The sequence below is a fragment of the Amblyomma mixtum genome, chromosome 10 (genome assembly GCF_055824585.1).
Source record: "Amblyomma mixtum isolate Tamu chromosome 10, ASM5582458v1, whole genome shotgun sequence".
NCBI lineage: Eukaryota > Metazoa > Arthropoda > Arachnida > Ixodida > Ixodidae > Amblyomma > Amblyomma mixtum.
The window spans coordinates 2767561-2791298 of record NC_143021.1 but is presented as its reverse complement, the minus strand read 5'-3'; the positions used below and the strand labels follow the sequence as shown (position 1 = coordinate 2791298).

The following is a 23738-nucleotide window of genomic DNA, read 5'->3' as shown; positions in this document are numbered from 1 at the left end:
TTATGCTTTGCTGGGGTAAGTTATTTCGTAGACGAGATTCCACTCTGCCTTTCGTATTTCATTTCTGAAATTTTCTATAGTTTGATTTGTTAAGCATTGGTGCGTCGTATAGGACGGCTTACTCTGTCGAAATACTGTTGGCAACTCGACAAAAAGAAAAATCGGCAGATGATCACTAACTTGTGTTAACACCACTCCTGACTCGATAAATTCCTTTTGGCACATTGTTACAAAAGCATCAATGGATGTTTGTGTTAACGGTTACTTTGATTCTTTTATGAAGTCGGTTAGCGTGTAACATTCGAACAACCTGTTTGCTTCTTGTGTCTCGGGAGATGTGGACAGAAAGTCAATATTAAGGTCACCTTTAAGGTATTGCCTTTAATTCATTTTCGGTTACCGAAGATAGTATTTGATGTTCCGAGCTTGGGGACGGTATACTGCACAAAGTACAGTCTTTGTCGAAAGTTTAGAGCCCAGGGGGTTTGCTTCTAAGCCTCGCAGTGGGACTCCTGTAACATTCGTGGCAGTCCTACCCATTGGAGGAGACAGGACCAGAAATCATCTTACCTTCAGAAAATTTGGAGCGCTAGAGAACCAGACAGCGTGGCTCAGAAACAAACCCCCTGGGCTCCATCCAAACTTTTGACAAAGGCTGTGCATTGCGGCCAGATTTCAAAGAAATTATCTCATAATTTTCGTTCATTTTTGAGAATTCCGGAATAAGGCAGCATTGGAAACATTTCTTTGCAGCTATCAGTACGCCACCACTCTTTCTATTAGGGCTAGTTTGGAGATAAGTATTGTACTGTGGCAGTTTCAATGGGACCGTATTTTTTATACCTTGTTTCTGTTATCATAATAACGTCGAAGGCAAAGGTTAAAGCGTCCAAAAGGGTAACAACTTCATCTTCTGTGTTACATAGTGACTGTGCGTTCAGGTAAAAGAAAGTTGTGGCTTTTTTGTTGTTAGCATACAGAGATGAAACGTCGTTTGGTGAAAATAAACGAGATGCCATTGAAATAACAGAAATGTATATGGGAGGGTTCACCTAGTTTATCTTGTTTAAGTCTTTCCGGGAGGCAATCCTGACCACACCCTAACTTTCATCCCTTCTATTTAGAGTGTCTAGCTTTAGCTTCTAGGTAGAATGTCATAACCTTAATGTCTAACACGTAGCCATGACGATAAGGAAAACAACTAGACGTAACCAGGAATGTACCGTATCTCTCGCTACGCATATCCTGGCACAGCTTAGCTGAGTCTCGGCCAAGTTTTTAATAGCCCTTCGTTTAGTGCATGAGCCACCTCTGTAAGTCTTCCTCACATGGATCGATGTTTCTGATCACGTGTGCCGGCAGGCCAGTAAAATTGGTCGCCCATCAGGAGCATCGCATGATGCTACGAGTAAAAGATCTAGAGGATGCGCTTTAATTGCAGTGCAACGCGAAAGGGCAAAATGCATGATTGCTTTTTTTTTTGCTCATGAAACTAAGAGTACATATGACCCACACAGGGGCCAAAGTAAACGCCACTGTAGGAAAACGGAAACAATAATGGAACTTTGCCAACAGTAAGACATGGTATCTTGGACATAAAATGGCATCTCGAGATCATAAAGTGATCAGTAACATGCACATCACCTTTTTTGGCTGAAACGCAGTCTACAAAAAGCACATGAGCACACTGTACTGCTGCTAAAGAAAGAGCATTTACCGCTGTGTTGCTAGCCTTTTTTTTCTAAATATGTGTGTTCCATCTCTGTAGCTTGCTATTGTTTTTTATTGTAAATGCGTGTACTATGTTCATCCACTTGGCCTTTAATATACATTTCCTTCTTGGGCATGGAATCAACAAACAGTACAGTGATATGCACTGTTGGGGACAAAAGGCTCTAGGACAAACGAAAAGCATTATTCTTGGTGGCACGCCAGAGAACAAACATCTGCTTTTACTGCACTGCACTGCAATGCCCGAGTCCGACTACCAGTGCTACAAGTTGGCCTGGATCAACTGCCTAAAAATGAAGCTACCTGGTTTGGTTCCTGAATATATGACCCAGAGGCTTTTGTTCCCGATAGTACATGCTGTCTTTTTGATTTCTATGGTTCGCAGCTTCCAGAGTATTAAAAGGTGCATTTTGTTCTAGACACCTAGACGCATATTCCAGCAGTCTCAGTGTGCACACTCGTTAATTTTATTGAAATCTTGAATAAAGAAAAACAAACAATATTTTTCAGCGTCAAGTGTGGGTGCTTTCACTGGGCTGTGTCAACAGCATTCACAGCAGGGGTAAGTTGGTCGTTGAGCAGCCCTCACGGCTCCAGCCAAGATTTCAATGGCGCGTGCCTGGCGCTCACCTGTGGCTGTCACTGCTATTGCTAGCTACTGCAGTGCTGGCTTCAGTGCTGCTATCTGGCGGTCTGTAGCAAGCAGCCGTGAAAGTTTCGAATAAAAAAAATGTAATTGTGGAATGCATCAAGCACATATAAAACCAGAAATTAACTCTATTTACACAGACAAATATAACATCCAGTCAAGCTCAGCCATTGTACCAAGGTGTATTTCAATGCTGGGTTGTACACGCATGTCAAAATGTGTGGGTATGTCTCAATGTTGCTTAAATTTCTGATAAGTACTCCTGTCTTTGTTCAAGCCATATCTTCTTATCATAAACTGCGGCTTCAGGTGAGGCATTCCTATACCCTGATCTCGTAATATTTCTAGGTTAGTCTCCAAATTTCAGTTTTGTGCTCGATAGTACCGAGCAATGTGACTATTTGCTAGTGTGGGAACAGCTTGCGATAACTGCCCAGGTATATAAATGCAGTTAAGACAAGGTAATGTGTTACTAAGCTCAGAGCAATCTTCTCATTGCTCATTTAGACGTCACTAATCGACTAGTGTATATCAGACACTACTCTGCCGAGCAACAGCAAATGCAGAAGAAGGCCAACATAGTAGAAAGAAACTATATCAGTAATCGTAGTCACCAGCTGCATGAAGGCCTTGAATCAAGGCTTTAAAAACCAAACACATAGTTTGATTACAGATTCATTTGCAATATCGATCCACAGACTCTCCAAAGCCTCAGCCAATTCCTTCTCGCCTTCGACTGTTGTTTCCAAATTGTGTGCCCTTGTTGGGGTGGACGTGGCAGTCCGACAGCTCTTGCATGCCGTAGTGGCATTGCAGTTATCAAAAGCAGAAACAATGACCACACAGAATTGATACAACGGAAACGTTATGTTGCATGCACAGGCATTACTAGTCGCAGTTAGTTTGCACTAAAAGAGAAACAGAGAACCCTGGTGCTAGATTTTTGTGCGCAGACACAGAACATAAAGTCAATGTAAACACTAATGGTTTAGCAGTATGATCCTGCCACTGGCAGGCAACAAAGAATAGTGAGTTGTGGTTGGTCAGCTGTAACTCTTGATGCACTTGCATACAAAATTTCCTTGGCATACCAGAAATTGGCTACTGCAGTGGACTGCTAAAGTTCGACCCGTTGTCCGAGGGCTGTGATTCCTTCATAACCTTTTCATGGGAAGTTGCACGAAGAGATGTATACGTAGCAAGCTGTTTAAAGTATTATAAGCGCAAAGAAATGTATCATTTTTCTGTACAGCGCTAGCTGTGCAGTAATTCTGCACATTTGCACGTCATTACATTCAAAAAGATGATCACCTACGAAAAAATTAATCACCGACTATAGGCGAGGTAACTTCGATTCCATAAATAAGGAACTTTCATTCTTTTTCACCGACTTCCTGGGTTCTTATCTAACCAACACAGTTCACGAAAACTGGGAAAGTTACAAGTCAACAATGCTGCGACTAAAAAATAAGTACATCCCAACCATTGTCGTCAAATCGGATTCCAAAAATTTGGTTTAACAAGAACTTTAAGCACCTTCTTAGTAGGAAAAAACGACTTTGTCGTTCCGCTAAACTAAGCCAAAAACAAGAAGCATGGGAAAGATACCACGCCTGTGCGAGTAAATATTTAAATGAATTGACTGCTGCGAAAGATAAATTTATCTCTGTTGACTTGCTATCCATTCTCAGAACAAATGCCACCATGTTCTGGCATATCCTCTCCCCTAAGCATAAATCTAATCGGTTCGATCTTGTGGGACATGATAGCGAACCAGCTGATACTAATAAATGCGCAAAACTTTTAAATGACTACTTCTCATCTCTGTTTTCGCTTGTCAGATATTCTACACCCACAGTTTTGCAAACCCATGGTCAAAAAGAAATGCCAGAAATTCAAATTAGCCTCGAGGGAATCTCCAAATTAATCAGTTCACTCAAGCTCTCATCATCTGCAGGATGTGACCAAATGAACAGTAAACTACTTAAAAACACGCTATCGTTATCAAGCCAGATACTACACCTAATATTTACCCAATCTTTAGACACCGGAATCATTCCTGACGATTGGAAGATAGCCCAAATTGTTCCCATTTGCAAAACAGGTGATCGCGCATGCCCAGCTAACTATCGTCCAATATTCCTTGCTAGCATATCTTCTAAACTTCTAGAGCACATTATATCATCAAGCTTAATGTCCCACCTCAATTCAATTAATTTCTTTTGTCCTCATCAGCATGACTTCAGCAAATCATTTTCATGCGAAACCCAGCTGGCAGAGTTCACCCAAGACATCCTTAAAGCCATAAACGATAACCTCCAAATAGATGCAATTTTCTTAGACTTCTCGAAAGCATTTGATCGCGTACCTCATAATGATCTGCTTGCGAAACTTTCGTTCTTAGGAATTCCTGGGAATCTAATATGCTAGCTCGAACATTTTCTAAAGGGACGCTCACAGTTCACATCCGCCAATAACATCCAGTCACCCTTAACAGACGTAACATCTGGTGTCCCTCAAGGGGCCGGGTTATCACCATTACTCTTCTTAATATACGTCAACGACCTGCCCACTCTCTAATATTCAATGCAAATTGCGACTGTTTGCAGATGATTGTGTCATCTGTAATGCAATAAGTAGCCCAACCGATAACCTCACTTTGCAACAGCACCTTGACGTTATTGCATCATGGTGTGAAAAATGGCAGATGCCTTTAAATCTTACTAAGTGCTAATCATTGTCCTTCACTCACAAACGCACCTTGACGGATCACACTTACAGCATTTCATCAGTCCTTATAACCGTTGCAAAATCTTATAAATATCTAGGTGTACATCTCACATCAACTCTTTCTTGGGTCACCCACATTAGAACCATTCGCTCCGACGCTTCACGCACACTTGGATACCTGAGAAGAAATCTGAAATCTGCATGCCCTAACATAAAACAGCTCGCGTATGAAACATTGGTGTTCCCAAAATTAGAGTATGCATCATCCATCTGGCACCCATGGCAATCGTATCTCACCATCGAATTGGAATCGATCCAAAATCGTGCACCTCGGTTCCTCACTTCATGTTACTCAAGAGGAGCCAGTGTCACCGCCCTCAAGCAGTCCCTCCGTCTCTCAACACTAGAATCACGCCGCGTCGTTTCCCGCCTATGCTTACTTCATACATTTTATCATAACACAAGATCACGGCACGCTCTTTAACCGCCCCACTACGAACGTCCTCCCGGCTCAGTCACGGTAAACCGATAGCACGCATCAGTGGCCACGCGTCTGCTTACAACAACTCATTTCTTCCCAACGCAATAGAACTCTGGAATTCACTGCCTAACGGCATCGCTGCATGCACTGATCACAAAACATTCCGCGAGGAAATAAAAAATTCACCTCACATAGATCTTGATCACTTCTGCACTCTTTGTAGCGAATATTATCTAATATATCTTTAATGAATGATGTATCACCTGCTGGGGAACCCTGATATGACTACAACCCCTCTTATGATTGTTTGTATGTTTGTTATTTTCAATATTATGCATGTTCCCATCATCACCGTTGTAAACTAATATGTCCCCCCCTTATGTAATGCCTTCGGGCCTTTAAGGAAACAATAAATGAAATGAAATGAAATTGCAGATTACTTTCTGCATCTCTACGCAAGGCACTCTGTACATGAGTGAAAACGGAAAGAGTTCATGCTGTCTATTTATTGTGCCTACATGCGGCATTTTAAACAAAAAACGAAAATTGGGCAGCAGCATACCATCAGATCTAGTCTACGTCATGGGAAAGGTTAATGTTTCTGGGGACGACAACAATGACAACGATGACGAAGAAGACTGCTAACAGCCCATCGTTAATCTATATTCTGTCGTTCCATGCTCACAAGCCGCCATCGTCCCACCACTGCCGCATCCTCGTCCTCGCCAGGCCGATTTCATTACTGCAGTCATCAAATATTGGTGAATAACTCCCCGTGGAATGATCGACTGTAGTGCAATACTGAGCCAACCCATGGAAGAAGTCACGTCATTACCAAAAAGATTGCACTTCAACAGGCTAGGGACCAACTGGGCAAGCCCAAAGTGGAGATGCTTGCAGAAAACCTTGGGTGCGCAAGGTGAGTTCACGCATCATCTTATTGGTGCCACAATCAACGTCATAAAGTGGGACTTCAAATATGATGCAAGGGTGCTCAACTTTTGAAGGAGAGAATATAGCGCAGAGTCGGACAGGACACAAGAAGACACGGAAACACGAGCGCTAACTTCCAAAAAAATTTATTTCACACATGCAACATATTTATACACCAAAGACATGTCATCACTTGTGCTAACAATAATGTTGCCTCAGAAACGACAGTTCTTTATGACATAAAAAGATAGAGGGAGTGCTTACACATGTGCTTACACTTGGCAGTAGCGACGACGCACGGAAAACAACGCCTAACGCTCCGTTTGCCCGGTTCCGCAGGTCGTTCCCGCCCCTTTGCATCGACAGTTTCTAGCCGACCGAGCATTCCCTCCGCTTGGACGCGCAGCCCTTTACCTTACAACCGGCACCAGGGGACGTAATCGTCACCGACGAGGGGCGTCTGCTATCACCAGCAGCAGTGACGTGCCGCGACCCGGCTATAAAACCGCTATCGCTGGCTACCCTCATCACTTGGCAGTAGCGACAACGCACGGAAAACAACGCCTAACGCTCCATTTGCCCGGTTCCGCAGGTCGTTCCCGCCCCTTTGCATCGACAGTTTCTAGCCGACCGAGCATTCCCTCCGCTTGGACGCGCAGCCCTTTACCTTACAACCGGCACCAGGGGACGTAATCGTCACCGACGAAGGGCGTCTGCTATCACCAGCAGCAGTGACGTACCGCGACCCGGCTATAAAACCGCTATCGCTGGCTACCCTCATCACTTGGCAGTAGCGACGACGCACGGAAAACAACGCCTAACGCTCCGTTTGCCCGGTTCCGCAGGTAGTTCCCGCCCCTTTGCATCGACAGTTTCTAGCCGACCGAGCATTCCCTCCGCTTGGACGCGCTGCCCTTTACCGGACAACCGGCACCAGGGGACGTAATCGTCACCGACGAGGGGCGTCTGCTATCACCAGCAGCAGTGACGTACCGCGACCCGGCTATAAAACCGCTATCGCTGGCTACCCTCATCACTTGGCAGTAGCGACGACGCACGGAAAACAACGCCTAACGCTCCGTTTGCCCGGTTCCGCAGGTCGTTCCCGCCCCTTTGCATCGACAGTTTCTAGCCGACCGAGCATTCCCTCCGCTTGGACGCGCAGCCCTTTACCTTACAACCGGCACCAGGGGACGTAATCGTCACCGACGAGGGGCGTCTGCTATCACCAGCAGCAGTGACGTACCGCGACCCGGCTATAAAACCGCTATCGCTGGCTACCCTCATCACTTGGCAGTAGCGACGACGCACGGAAAACAACGCCTAACGCTCCGTTTGCCCGGTTCCGCAGGTCGTTCCCGCCCCTTTGCATCGACAGTTTCTAGACGACCGAGCATTCCCTCCGCTTGGACGCGCAGCCCTTTACCTTACAACCGGCACCAGGGGACGTAATCGTCACCGACGAGGGGCGTCTGCTATCACCAGCAGCAGTGACGTACCGCGACCCGGCTATAAAACCGCTATCGCTGGCTACCCTCATCACTTGGCAGTAGCGACGACGCACGGAAATCGACGCCTAACGCTCCGTTTGCCCGGTTCCGCAGGTCGTTCCCGCCCCTTTGCATCGACAGTTTCTAGCCGACCGAGCATTCCCTCCGCTTGGACGCGCAGCCCTTTACCTTACAACCGGCACCAGGGGACGTAATCGTCACCGACGAGGGGCGTCTACTATCACCAGCAGCAGTGACGTACCGCGACCCGGCTATAAAACCGCTATCGCTGGCTACCCTCATCACTTGGCAGTAGCGACGACGCACGGAAAACAACGCCTAACGCTCCGTTTGCCCGGTTCCGCAGGTCGTTCCCGCCCCTTTGCATCGACAGTTTCTAGCCGACCGAGCATTCCCTCCGCTTGGACGCGCTGCCCTTTACCGAACAACCGGCACCAGGGGACGTAATCGTCACCGACGAGGGGCGTCTGCTATCACCAGCAGCAGTGACGTACCGCGACCCGGCTATAAAACCGCTATCGCTGGCTACCCTCATCACTTGGCAGTAGCGACGACGCACGGAAAACAACGCCTAACGCTCCGTTTGCCCGGTTCCGCAGGTCGTTCCCGCCCCTTTGCATCGACAGTTTCTAGCCGACCGAGCATTCCCTCCGCTTGGACGCGCAGCCCTTTACCTTACAACCGGCACCAGGGGACGTAATCGTCACCGACGAGGGGCGTCTGCTATCACCAGCAGCAGTGACGTACCGCGACCCGGCTATAAAACCGCTATCGCTGGCTACCCTCATCACTTGGCAGTAGCTACGACGCACGGAAAATAACGCCGAACGCTCCGTTTGCCCGGTTCCGCATGTTAGTGCTTGGCATTTACACATCGAAATTTTGCATTTCTTGTCCGTCGCCGCTGCTGCCAACTGGTGTGTGCCCTGTTGTTCTGAAAATGTCAAAAGACGCGGCAAAAGTAAAGGATGAAATGCGAGCCGATCTGTCAAAGTTGAAAGAAGAGATAAAGCAGGAACTGAAAGCTTCATGAGAATCTGTCGAACGAAACCTGTGCAATGAAATCCGAATAGTTCGCAATGAGCAAACTGAGATGATTAAGAGCATTGACCACGCGCATGCTGAAATTGAGGACCTAAAAAATGAAAAGGAAAAGAACGCCAAGTTGGAGCAAGGAACCAACGAATTAAGCGTGGCGTGTGCTGCTCTGGAAAAGCAGACAAAGGAGCTTGAGAGAAAGCTTAATCATGCGGAACAGTATTCTCGAAGGTCGAACATTGAAATTAAAGGTGTCCTGAAGCAAGACGAGGAAAATGTTCTTAATCTTGTTACAAACCTTGGAGATACTATTCATGAACCTATCACTGAGTCGGACGTAGCGTGTTGCCACCGAGTGCCCACTCGTGACCCTAATAATTCAAACGTTGTTGTTCAATTTAAATCCCGTGTAAAAAGGGGACGCAGCGCTGGAAAAGGCGAAAAAAGTACGTCTGACAAATGAGGACATCAGTGTAGATTGTTCTTTGCCAACTTCACCACCGATTTATGCAAATGAACACTTGACACCAGACAACAAAAGGCTTCTAGGTGCTGCGATTGCGAGAAAGAAGGAGGTCTCGTGGAAATATGTGTGGACGAAGAACGGCACTATTCTAGCCCGCCAAACTGACGATTCTTCGGTGGTTCACATTTACTCACAAGCAGACTTATCGAAGATGAATTAGGGACGCCGTAAAGTAGCACACGTGGAAATGGCTCTTCTAACATTGCCAATGGAGGAATCGCCACATTTCACACCTTCACAGCTCAACGCATATTTTTCCCAAAACAAAGACAAATGCTGCCAAATCATACATTTGAATATGCAATCGGCCGTAAATAAAGCTGACCAACTAACATACTTTTTATGCAGCTTAACCTGTCCCTTCGATGTCATTCTATTGACGGAAACATGGTATCGCTCAGACGTTGACGTCATCCATCTTCCCGGGTACACATCATTTTTTCTTAATCGTACTACGAAGCGGGGCGGAGGCGTAGCAATATTGATCAAAGAAAACTATTCCTGTGACATTTTATCTGATCACTGCTTAAGTAACGATGACATAGAAATGCTGACAGTTAGGTGTGGCGGTCAAGCTTTTTGCGTTGTTTATCGTCCCCCACATTGCAATATAGCCAATTTTTTTGGCAGCTTCGAGCACGAGTTATCTTTTTTTTCTGAAAACATCTTGGCGTGCATCGGGGGCGATTTCAACATAGTTATGAGCACAAGCAGTTCAGTGCAAGAGCGCATGTTAGTCACCATACAAACAGCTGGCTTCCAAAATGAAATCCGCGGACCTACACGTGTTACCTCACATTCTTCTTCTTTGGATTTACTAATCACCAATCGCGAGGATGCGTCATTTGCCGGTCGTATTGCGGTAGACATTAGGGACCATCTTCCTATCTTCGTCCGTCTTCAAAAAGAACCTTCCGCAAAGACAGCCTTGAAAGTCCGTCGACAGCTACTTTCCCAAAGCCGCCTTCACCATTTTAGGAACAGTATTTTACTTGTGAACTGGAATCCTGTTTTCCAGCACACAACACCCGATGAATCATACAGTGAGCTCCTTCGGCTCTTTCTCCCAATTTATAATGAGTGTTTCCCTATCGTTGAGATAAAACCGTCAAAAAAAGCACGAAAGCCATGGACGACTGCTCGCTTGGTACGACCGGTAAAAAAGAAACACAAGCTCTTCGCGACTTTCATAAAAAGTAGAGCCCACGCAGTGTTAGCCACTTATAAGTCGCTAAGGAACCGCTTAAATAGCGAAATTAAATCATCCAGGACTGCCTACTATAATAACTTGTTTAATGCGCATCTCTCAGACCGCCCGAGAGAAAAGTGGAGACGCCTAAATACTCTGCTAAATCGAAATAACCAACATCAGGACCTCGCGAGCCTAGTTATGCATGGCAAGGAAATCGCTGGGCCGTCCCTTGCAAATGCCTTCAACCAATATTTCACTGAAGTTGGAAGCAGTCAGTACAATCCAGGTATGTCTAGATTTTTGGGCAACAGGCTAAACGAATCGATGTTTCTTGAACCAACCGACGAAGCTGAGGTGTGCAAAAGTTTAAAGAACACGACAAGTCTTGACCCAAGTAATATTCAAAGTTTACCTGTAAAATACGTACTACCTTTGATCGTGCCATGCCTTACACATATTTACAATACCGCGCTCCGCACAGGACTTTTTCCCGCTGCCATGCAGGTGGCCAAAGTTGTGGTTATTTATAAAAAAAGGCAATAAAAACGTTCTAGGAAATTACAGGCCAATATCTGTACTACCTTTTTTCTCCAAGGGACTAGAGCGAATAATGCATCGAAGTTACTACAATTTCCTACAGAAGCACTGTGTAATAGCCAACTGTCAGTATGGATTCACAAAGCACAGATCAACTGAGCATGCTCTGCTTGATCAAAAAGAATACCTAATAAATAACTTCGAAGCTCAACACCTCACCTTAGGCGTCTTTGTAGACTTTAGCAAAGCATTCGATACACTGAATCACGAAACTCTGTTTAAAAAACTCGACCACTACGGTATACGTGGCCACGCCCTCTGTCTCATTCAATCGTATCTCAGTGCTCGTCGCCAGTATGTTGCTTTAAATCACTGCTCTTCGGACTTGTTTGCAATCACAAACGGCGTGCCCCAGGGCAGCCTTCTGTGGCCGCTCCTATTCAACATATATATTAATGACGTATGCAACATCAGTAATTTAGTTAAATACATCATATATGCTGACGACACCAGTCTATTTTTGTCCTCACCTGACATCAAAGAACTAACTAGCACCGCAAATAAAGTTTTGTCATCATTATCTGAGTGGTCATCTTTGAACTCATTAAAAAAATTAGGGGGGCACTTTGACTGTCTAAAGTGGGTAGAGGCGGAAGCGTTTTCCGCACCACCTTCGCTGTTTCTGTGGCACTGGTGGCGTCACATATAATTGATTACTAATTACTAAGTTATGACAAATCATTAATTAATGATTAATTACTGATTAATGCCTGGATACTAATTAACTGCTAATTAATGACGCTTAAGCTTCGCCTTTAGGAGTGGAACGCGACAGCGCGTTGTAGCGCTGCCAGGGAGTCCACGGAACGCCACCACCCGTTCGGCGCGATGCCTTGCCCTTTGAACGCAACGCTTTTTGAGGAAAGGAAATGGCGCAGTAATTCTCTGTCATGTGGGCACAATTCTCTGTCAATTCTCTGTCATGTGGACACCTGAACCGCACCGTAGAGGAAGGGAGGAAGTGGGAGTGAAAGAAGATAGATAAAGAGGAGCCGTAATGAAGAAAATGAAAATTTTATTTGAGGAAAGGAAATTACGCAGTAACTGTCTCACAAAATTAAGGGGGGCACTTTTTGACCTAAAGTGTGGTCACTGAGGAGTGGTTAAGACGTTAAGCTTCGCCCCTAAGAGTGGAACGCGACAGCGTCTTGCAACGCTGCCAAGGAGTCCATAGAACGCCATCGCCCATTCGGTTCTACGCCTCGCTCGTCGGCAAATTGGTTTTTGAGGAAAGGAAATGTATCTGTCTCTCATTTGTCGGTGGACACCTAAACCTCGTCGGAAGGAAATGGAGGAGGATGAGAGTGAGTGAAGACACAGTATTCACTAGACGCGCCTTTGTTCATTCCAAACCATCGAGCTGGCATGGCGGAGTGGATAGCACGCTCGTCTCTCACGCCGAAGACCGGGGTTCGATTCCTGAGCTCGACCAATTTCTTAATCGGTTTGATTTATTTATATGACCTGACTAGTAAAGCTAATTAGGGTAATTGGGTAATTAAGCAATTAACTAACCTCTGTCCCACTTACTTGAAGCATCACTATACGACCCCTTCAATTGGTTGTACAAGGCAAAGTACAATTGGCCCCGTTTGAAATTCGCGCACTGTGACGTCACGATCGTTTCCACCAATTCAAAAGCGTGACATTTTCTGTCGACAACTGCTGCTTACAACGATGAGACATTAAAGGCTTCCGCCTTAAAATAAACAAACTAAAAACTAAAGCTTTATTGTTCCATCCGAAGGGGCAGCATATAAGCAGTGTGCCACCACTCTATTTCGACAGCGCCACCGTTGAGTAGGTGGAAACCTTCACATTACTCGGAGTGGTATTTACTGGTACTATGTCGTGGGACGCTCATGTAAGCAAAGTGTGCCTATCCCTTTCCAGATATATTGGGATAATTTCGCGGAATAAACATATTTTACCCGCCCAAACTAAGCTGAATCTGTACTATGCGTTCTTTTATTCTTATGTATCGTATTGCTTCCTTGTATGGGGAAAAACCACAGCATCTAACATCCAGAAGCTTCTAGTACTGCAAAAAAGAATACTTCGCGTAACTGCTAATGTACCGTATGATGCTCCGACACGTCCTATCTACCACCAATACAGAATGATACCCGTAACAAAAATGTTCGATTACAGGTTTGCATCCTTCTATAAAAAATAATAGCCGAAGACGACACATTTTTTTCTAGTATTGTGATACTTACACCGCATCGGACACCGTATATGACACGACAGCGTATCATCTATTCATTACCACGATGCAGAACAAACTATGGCTTTTCGACACTAAAATACATTCTTCCCAAATACTTGAACACGCCATTTCACGACACGTTGCTCAGCATGTCTGCCTCGGCTATTCGAAATGTGTTTGCAAGCTAGGTCCCACAGTATGCGTACCCATGCATAGAATTCTATTGCATTGAACCGTAAATGTTGTGTAAAACCTTTATTCTGTTGTGCGGAAATACTACATGTCCATGCAAAATAAAAACAGTTTCCTTTCATGCATGTATTTAAAAAAAAAGTTTCTTTTTATGCACGTATTAAAAAAAATGTTTCCTTTTATGCATATATTTACATGCCTTGTCTTTCCGTGTACCTTGCGTTGTTCGCAGTGTATGAAGTAACCATCATAGGCGCTACCAAACTGCCTCTTTGTAGGGGTGGCGAGGCTTGTCAAGCGGTCGTAATGACTGCTTTTTTCTTGCCGCCCTCAGTTTTTGTAATAAAAAAGCTGAAATAAAGTGATTGATTGATTGATTGATTGATTGATGTCTCTCCCGAAGAATTTATCCCTTAAGCTTTAATTATTAATCGCCTAGTCATGTCCCTACTTTTTGCTAGCTCAGCAGTTTTTTCATAAAATGTTTTGCACGTTTTAGATTCGCATGAACGAATGTGGTCAACACGAGATTTCTCTTTCCCGCTCTTGACGTCGCATGCCTGTTCCATCAATCGCTGATTGAGGCATCTCCCCGTCTGGCCGATGTAATGGCCCGCGCATGATAGCGGTATTTTATACACGAAGCTTGCAATGTATGGCACGTTCGGCTTCTGATGAGGAGTCGTACAGCCACGTGCTCTGTTGCTGTTGGTTGCTGTTGACCACTATCATGCGGTGGGCCATTACATCGGTCAGACGGGGAGATTCCTCAATCAGCGATTGATGGAACACGCACGCGACGTCACGAACGAGAAGAGAAATAACTTGTTGACCACTTTCGTTCATGCGAATCTAAAAAGAGTGAACTATTTTTTTGAAAAAACTGCTGTGCTAGCAAAATGTAGGGACATGACCACCACGCGATTAGTGATTGAATCTGAAAGGACAAATTTTCCGACAGAGACATGTGTAAGCCCATCCTTTATCTTTTTATGTGATAAAGAACTCTCGTTTCTGAGGAAACGTTACTGTTGGCACAAGTGATGACGTCTCTTTGGTGTGTAAATATGTTGCATGTGTGAAATAAAATTTGCTGGAAGTTAGCGCTCGTGTTGTTAGTGTCTTCTTGTGTCCTGTCCTACTGGTGCTATATTTTCTCGCTATGATCATGCACCAACAAGTCTCAAAAGCTACGCTTTTGATGCAAAGCAGGTTCTTAAGAGTTTTTTTAGCTACCGCTCTACGCACTTTGTCTTAATTTCATTCGTGCAGAAATGACTGGGCGCTCAGCGAATAAAACAACTGTACACTCGGCAAGAATAATTTGCATTAACCCATTAAGGACCAAGAAAAATTTAACGGAGAGATATTCTTCATTTTTAGCCCATAATCCTCCCTTATAAAGAAAATTAGATTACTGAAATTTCGGCACGATTGCTTCATTCGTTCCGAAGTTACATAGGGGTACTTTTTATAGTACGCTACGTCAATCCCATAGGACATGTGGCTACTTCGCTCCGCTCCTACTTGGTGGCGTGAAGTTTGTTAATATGTCCGTGATTTTCACGCGCGGTGATACAACACTTCGTGTAGGCCCTCATGAATCTTTTCTGTCTATACTAGCAGTGTAGTTACTCTAATTTGCGCGGGAAGCTTTCTCCTTTTCAAGGAAGCATCAGACACGATTGAGCCAGAGTGTCTGCGAACCGCTGGTTGCTGAATGTCAAGGCATAGGTAATGACGAGTAACGTTCTTCCGAAGCAAAAATAGTCAGCAGGCTCATCTGTAGCAATTGGGTAGATTGTTCAGGCGTTCAAAATTGCAAACATGAGCTCTTATGAAAAACAGCCTACCCCCCCCCCCCTCCCCTTTTTGTCCCTTATGCCGATTTAGCGGCAGTTGATGGCTTGAGCCTAAAGGTCGACACTTGCCATACTCTGAGGCTAAAAAACAGCGCAAACGGGGACGAAGCAGAGAGAGGGACAAGACGCTGTACTAAGAACCAAGTTTTATTGCACGTTCACCGGTTAAATACCTCTCGTTCGTGCAAAAAAAGGAAGGAAAAAGAAGGAAAAAAAGAGAAAGAGGGAAGGCTTGATAGACGAAAAACCACGTGGCATGAGATTATGCATTCATACATAGAGAGTTAATTTCGCTGTCGCGAAGTGAAATGGAAGGGATGCTGACGCACTCTTCACCATTTTGCCGAATGTTGATGGCTTCTTCAATTTCTCTCGTCCGTTGGTCTGGGTAGGTAGATATGATTGTGGTGTTGCCAAGTTGGGGAGCACATTCATGCTCTCGGCAATGTCTTGCCAGTTCACTGCTGATGGCGCCTTTCAAAGATCTTTTATGCTCTTGCAGCCTTTCATTTAAACAGCGCCCTGCTTGGCCGATGTAGGTGTGCCCGCATGACAGTGGTATCTGATAGACGACGTTTTTAATACATTTCACGTGCATGTTCTTGTGCTTCTTTTGGCACTGCTTCCTTCCCGTTCGCTCACTATTTACCTTGGCACACATGCTCCTTAACTTGTTAGGTGCTGACATCAGCACTTTTACGCCAACGCTTTCGCCTACCTTCTTGAGGTTGTGTGAAAAGCCATGAATGTTCCGTTATCTAGATGACTATCTAATTCTTTATAAAGAGGACGAGACAGCACGACAGCAACAGCACGTTGGCCAAATCATTGACGTTTTCAAAGAAGAACTAAAAGGACTAGAAATAACGAGCGAACTCCCAGAAAACAACGTTCTGCGATTCCTTGACTTGACGCTTACCTTTTTAGACAGTCATGTTTGTTGGCGGTACGGACCACGAAGCAAAAAGGGACTGCTTCCTTACACCTCAGCCCACTCCAAGATCATCATACGGGGAATAGTGAAAGCAGCAATGAAAGCCGCATTGACAAGATCTTGCCACCATGATGTACAAGCTAGTTTCGACGCCCAAATTTGTCGGCTGGAAGCAGCAGGTTACCCGACGCAGCTACTGTTCAGTGTCGCAGAAGGAGTACTGCAAGAGCTTAGAGGCAGGAAAAAGATCAAGGCCACATCACAAGAAAGGAAGCCGTATGCAGTAATTCCATACATTCATGGCTTTTCACACAACCTCAAGAAGGTAGGCGAAAACGTTGGCGTAAAAGTGCTGATCTCAGCACCTAACAAGTTAAGGAGCATGTGTGCCAAGGTAAATAGTGAGCGAACGGGAAGGAAGCAGTGCCAAAAGAAGCACAAGAACATGCACGTGAAATGTATTAAAAACGTCGTCTATCAGATACCGCTGTCATGCGGGCACACCTACATCGGCCAAACAGGGCGCTGTTTAAATGAAAGGCTGCAAGAGCATAAAAGAACTTTGAAAAGCGCCATCAGCAGTGAACTGGCAAGACATTGCCGAGAGCATGAATGTGCTCCCCAACTTGGCAACACCACAATCATATCTACCTACCCAGACCAACGGATGAGAGAAATTGAAGAAGCCATGAACATTCGGCAAAATGGTGAAGAGTGCGTCAGCATCCCTTCCATTTCACTTCGCGACAGCGAAATAAACTATCTATGTATGAATGTATAATCTCATGTCACGTGGTTTTTCTTCTATCACGCCTTCCCTCTTTCTCTTTTTTTCCTTCTTTTCCCTTCCTTTTTTGCACGAACGAGAGGTATTTAACCGGTGAACGTGCAATAAAACTTGGTTGTTAGTACAGCGTCGTGTCCTTCTCTCTGCTTCGTCCCCGTTTGCGCTGTTTTTTAGCCTCAGATCATGCACCAACCAGCCCAAAGTTCCACCTTTTTGAAGTACCTGCCATACCACTGTTGTAAAATAAAAGGAGTTGTGGCTTACAAAAGTTTTGTTTTTCATGAGCTGTAGCCAATCACCGCTTTACAAAACATGCAGGATCAATGCTGTTATAGTTGTACGACATACTGATCACACCGTACTCCTTAGACTTCAATAAAAGCACGTAAACTACACTATTGAAGCAACTGATTTGTCGAAGAAAACATACACTCGCCAAGGTTCAAAGAAAAATAAAAAGAATTGACGTTTCGTCGCCCGTACGGGTGCCTTGATCACAAAGAAGCGAAGAACTGGCAGGATAGCTATACGAGTATATGGGCGGTTTATTGAAGGGTGCGCAGGTATATCTCTGGGAGTTTGCCACGGATCCGGTTAATCGTGTTTGGCGTGGATTGAATGCACAATGATTCTATGAGAAGGCGTTTTGGTAATGATTTTTCCTTTGCAATTACACGTGCTGCGTCCCAGTCGATGGTATGGCCAGTTTGTTGATGATGTTGCGCTAAAGCGTTTGAGTTAGATTTTCCTTTGGCGACGTCATTTTGGTGCTGTTTGAGCCTTGTCTTGAATTTTCCTGTTTCTCCGATATAGGAGGCGTCACAATCACGGCAGCGGATCTTGTAGACCACACCTGGAAAGATATCGAGGTCAAGAGGATCCTTGACTCGCAAGAGTCGTTGCCGAAGTTTGCATGACGGAACGTGGGCCACATGAATGTCATAATCTGAAAAGATCCGAGCACGGTTCTCACTCACACCATGGGCATACGGAATAGGTACCCGCTTCTTTGCGCATGCGTCAGTTCGGATAGTCGGAGCAGAAGCGCGTCGTTCCTGGGATCGCAGTATTTGGGCTGGGTAGCCGTTCCGTATCAGGTCTTGCCTGACCTGTTTAACTTCTGCTGCTCTGCGCTTAGGACTTGAGCATAACCTAAATGCGCGGTTGAACAGAGACGCAGCGACTGAGCGCTTGTGCCCGATGGGATGAGATGACTGAAAGTTTAGGTACCTTCCGATATGAGTGGGCTTACGATAGACGGTGGTTTGCAGAGAATGCGGTGAGCGTTCCACGAGGACGTCGAGGAAAGCGATGTGGCCATCCACCTCCTCCTCTAGGGTGAACTGAATGCTTGTCTCAGTTACATTCTTTCGAACTGTTTGTTACGTATGTTGCACCGTTTTTTTTCCACTGCATCACTCCCCCTCTGTAATGCCCTCTGGGCCAAGAGGGTAACTTGAAATAAATAAATAAATAAATAAATAAATAAATAAATAAATAAATAAATAAATAAATAAATAAATAAATAAATAAATAAATAAATAAATAAATAAATAAATAAATAAATAAATAAATAAATAAATAAATAAATAAATAAATAAATAAACGTGTTGAGGTGCGCTAGAAACCTGTGTACGTCTGGCCGGTTGATGACACAGAAGCAGTCATCGACATAGCGTGCAAAATTTTCCTTTGAACCTTGGCGAGTGTATGTTTTCTTGGACAAATCAGTATGAATTTTCCTCGCGACGGGATTCCGTCGAACCTTAGACTTCACTATTGAAGCAAGAATATTTTTCCTGACTCCTTCTATTCCGGTGCTTTCTTTGGGCCGAGTAGACACTTTCTAAACGCGTTTTGGTGAACGGTTTCTGTAGCCTGAAATTCCTCCCGTCGGAGCGTTACGAAAATGTCTTGACTAGTAAAAGAATGCCAAAAAAATTGGCAGAGGTTCAGCTTGGTTAAGCCCGGAAATTGCGAAAGCAACTTCATCCGTTTCTTCAGCCCGCATCCACCGTGTCTACCGCCGCTCTGCGCCGACGGTTGTTGTTGTTGTGACTGGGAAAAAGATGAAAAGGAAAGTGCACGGGCCTGCCTACTGGCTCGAGCCGAGCCACCACCTCTTCATCTGTTTCTTAAGCGCGCCGGCGTTTCCTGGCTGCTGCATTTCGTTGGAGCTTTGCCTTATACACACACTCACTCAGCCACCCGCACGAACACACACGCGCGCACACACACAAACACACAGGCACGCCCGCACACACACATGCACGCACACACAAGTCGTCGCGCACACACATTAGCAACGCGTACGCACATACACGGAGACGCATACCCGCTCACAAACACACACACAGACACGCGCGCACACACACATATACACGCCATCACGAGCAGAGACGTACCGAGGTAGCTCCACTACGGCAACCGCCTTTATGACGATGATGATGATAACTTTATTTTCCGCCAGATAAGGAAGCCCCCTACTCCCCGTCCCCGGCACGAAGGCCTTGGTGACGGGTGCCGGGACCTCTGCGATTAGAAGCAGGCGAAGAGGTCTTGATTCCTCGCGGCTTCTTCCGCCTGGCGGATGGCTTGTTGCTGTGAAGCAGGGGCCTCGCTCCGCAGCAGTGCTTCCCAGGTTTCTCTACAATTTATGTTTTCGTTAGCTCCTGGGGAGCTAGCTCATTCCCAGATTATGTGGTCGAGGGCAACGTTTTTAGATCCCTTTCAGTTTGAAAGCTGCGGTGCGCGGATTGTCGCCTTTCCGTTTCCTTCCGTGCGGTGGCGCTCGCCACGCTGTTTGCCCGACCAGCGTGGCCCTTCGCGTCTACGCCATGGTCACCGCCGCCTGATTTGGAGCAGCCAGCAGATATCAGCCTGGAAGATATCAGCTGTCCTGTGTCAGTTGTTGGCAGTGACGCTTATCTTACAGTATACAAAAGCTTCAAGCAAGGGTGCGTAAAGCATCCCACCAAAAAGATGCTAGAGTTTACCAACATTGTAAACAAAGCAATCTTGATTTCTTTGAAGGAAGGTCCCGTTTTTGAAAGGGACGTTTTTTGGGAGCTGCTAGACGAGCTTGAATTGCAAAACCTTGTTCGGCTTGGATGCGCAGAGCATATGGCCACTTTTACATGCCAAGTGCTGTATTTTGTCATAGTGACACGCATCCACTTCTAGGCGAGAGACGTGAACCGTCGGCTAGAGAACAGAAAAATATTGTCATTGCAAATAAAAAAGCTCGCCTTCAAGTAGCCATTCCCTCCGTGCTTCCGACTTAGTGTGTCTGCATTTAATACTTGTCTGTGTTCAATGAAATTAACATTCTAAAAATGAAAGTGCAGTACGCTGCTCCTGTCTGTGCTATCATTGCAAATAAAAAGCTCTTCTATAGTTATTCCCTCCGTGCATCCAGCTAAGTGTGTCTGCATTTATACTTGGGTTCTCGGAAATTGGAATTCTAAAGAACGTGCAAAATGCTGCTCGCATGTGCGGTGCTTCGTTGATAATATAGCGCGGAATTTCGTGACTGATCTAGAAGCGGAACATCGCTAGTTTTATCCTTTCATTAATGTTTCGTGCATTCTCCCGAAGAAATATTGATAGCTCTACTCCAACATACGCATATCATCAGCGCTAAACGTTGCAAACGTGATGCGATAAAGCGCAATGCAAACGATTGGTTTTTTGCGAACTGGCATCAGCCTGCTCTTTATCTGACCCTTACTAGCCAGGTGAAACATTTCTTTAACCATGAGGCTGAAGTTTCAACGTGCCAGCTCCAAAAGTACAGCAAATTTGAGTTCGACGTGTTCGCTCCCAATGTTATCGCGGATGAGAACAGGCTGTCACAGCAACTGCCAAGCGCGAGTGCTCCGGCGCCTCCGGGCCGACAGCGACAGCAGCGCCGCGTGGTGAGTGGAAGCGGACAGGGGCCGCTTTCTCGGGCGCGGCGCGGGGGAGCTTGCAAACTGAAAGGGATCTAAAAACGTTGGTCGAGGGTCCCTCTCGCCCCACAGTGCTTGCACTTATCGTTTTCTTTGTTATCTATATGAACATGATATGCCCAGACCGGGTTTACGAAGTTCCCAGCTTAGAGGCGTCGCCATGCCATTGCCTCCCTATTGTTTAGACTTTTATCCGGTGGTGGCACCACACCTTTATCCTCCTGGTGTGACGTCATAGCAACGCGCGCCCTCTCTAACTGCGCGAGCTAGGGCCCTGTCTCTCTCGGTCTGGCGTGACGTCACCACAGGGATCAGCTAAAGGTCAATGGTGGAACGCCACGACCACGCTAATGGCTCGAAAGTGAGAGCAGTATTGCTTTCGGAATAAAAGAAGAAATGGTCACTAAGCGTTGATATCACCTCAGGCAACGACAGGACAACACGCGCTGCCAAAAGTTTATTTTCTTAACTCATGGAACTTTCCACGGTAGGCGTGAAATGCATAACAGTAACCGTCTGCTCTACAGAACATCCGGTTCTTATAACCAAAACTTTGTAATAACCAATTGAAGTCACGTCATCGTCATATTAAGGATAGCTAGTGACAAGTACCGCTGCCTCTGGGGCCTCGCTGAGCCGACAGAGTGGTTATTTTTACTTTATAGCGTACCGTGTCTGATAGCGTATCATATCGGTTTGTCAGGCCATGATTCTATTAGCACAACCTCGGTGTGCTTACTCGAGACAGAATTTGCTTTTTTAGGTCGATCACGGTAGATGAGATTTCTTCTCTCCTTTGCCCTGTGATTTGGGACGCTGCTGTTGCGCATGCTCTGCTGGCCTTGATGTGACTATGTATTTTCTAATAAATTTCAGTTGATATTCCAGTAATCATCATCATCAACATTAATTTTCTCTTAAAGGCCCCAATGGGGCATTACATAAGGGGGGGGGTTACAAATGGTAATAACGGGCCACAAAGCTAGTACAAGTACAAATAAGCATAGAAAACATATTAAAATTAACTAGGCAATAAATAAGCGATTAAAAGGCTTTCTACAGGAACTGAGAAAAATTAGCGATCAATAGGTGTTGAAATTTTACTGGGTAGGTTTCACTGACATTAGCGTCAGGAAGTAAATTCCACTCGGATATAACAGGTGGCAGAAATGAATTATTGGAAGCGTTAGTGGTACCATGAATGCGCTGAACACTACTGCAATTAAACAAACGTCGGGAGGATCTCCAGGGAGGCAGAAAAGGCTTTCACGTAAATGCGGGAAATTACGATAAAGTTTGTGAAATATGCAAAGTCTTGCTATCTTACGTTGCTATGACAGGGGAGTTCGACCAATGGAAGATTTATTATTAGTAACGCTCAGCGGAGAGTCATATTTGAATTTTATAAAACAAGCAGATCGGGTGAGAATTGCTTCTAACGCCTGAATTAGGTATTCTTGATTGGGGTTCTAAATAGACGATGCATATTCAAGATTCGTACGGATGAATGTTTCATACGTGATTAGTCTTACCCTGGGCGGAGAAAATATGAGTGATCGTCTAATGAAACCTAGTGATTTGGAAATGCATGCAGCAAGTGACTTGATGTGCTTTCACCAGTTCAGATTACTTGTTATTTCGATGCCAAGATACCTGTACGATTCAACTTGCGGTAGCCCGGTCGTGTTGAGCGACTAAGTGTAGAGCTAGTTATATCGTTTCCGGGACACGCGCATCAACTTAAATTTATTAACATTCAACTTCATGAATCAGGTAGAGCACCAGTTTTCTATTAAGTTTAAGTCGTCCTGCAGCAGAGACTGATCATTATTAGTACAAATAGGACGGTAGAGAACACAATCATCTGCGAACAGACGAATGGATGACGAAATTCCAGCACGAAGTTTATTAATATAGATTAAAAACAGAAGAGGGCCAAGAACTGATTCCTGAGGGACACTAGAGGTAACATTAGTAGCGGCGGAAGGATGACTATCAATGACGGTGTACAGCAAACGATTAGTTAAAAAGCAGTGGATCCCTGATAATATTAGTGGGTGCCGAGACAGGCAAAATGGTTTGATCATGAGGCGCTGGTGGGGAACGCGGTCAAAAGCCTTCGAAAAATTCAGGTAAATTATGTCTGTTTGAAATGATGAGTCTAGGTTTGAGTTGAGGTAAGTCGTGAATTCGAAAAGCTGAGTTTCGCAATTTATCGAGTTTCGCACAAGTCTCTTTAGCGTTTGACGCATACGTACTATTTTGTCTTAAAACTACGCGCTTCATATCTGCTCTCAATTGATTTTCGCCTGCGAACGGTCGTACAATGCTGCAGTAAGTGTTCTTATATAATGGACGACTAAAGCTCATCGGTAAAATTTTACATTTCTTGCGGCAGTTGAGCCATCTTCTGCCA

At 45.2% G+C, this 23738-nt stretch overlaps 1 pseudogene; it reads left to right on the top strand.

Moving 5' to 3' along the window:
• The first annotated feature begins 13234 nt into the window (after window positions 1-13234).
• On the top strand, window positions 13235-13785 carry LOC149324994 (uncharacterized; annotated as a pseudogene).
• Window positions 13786-23738: the final 9953 nt, after the last annotated feature.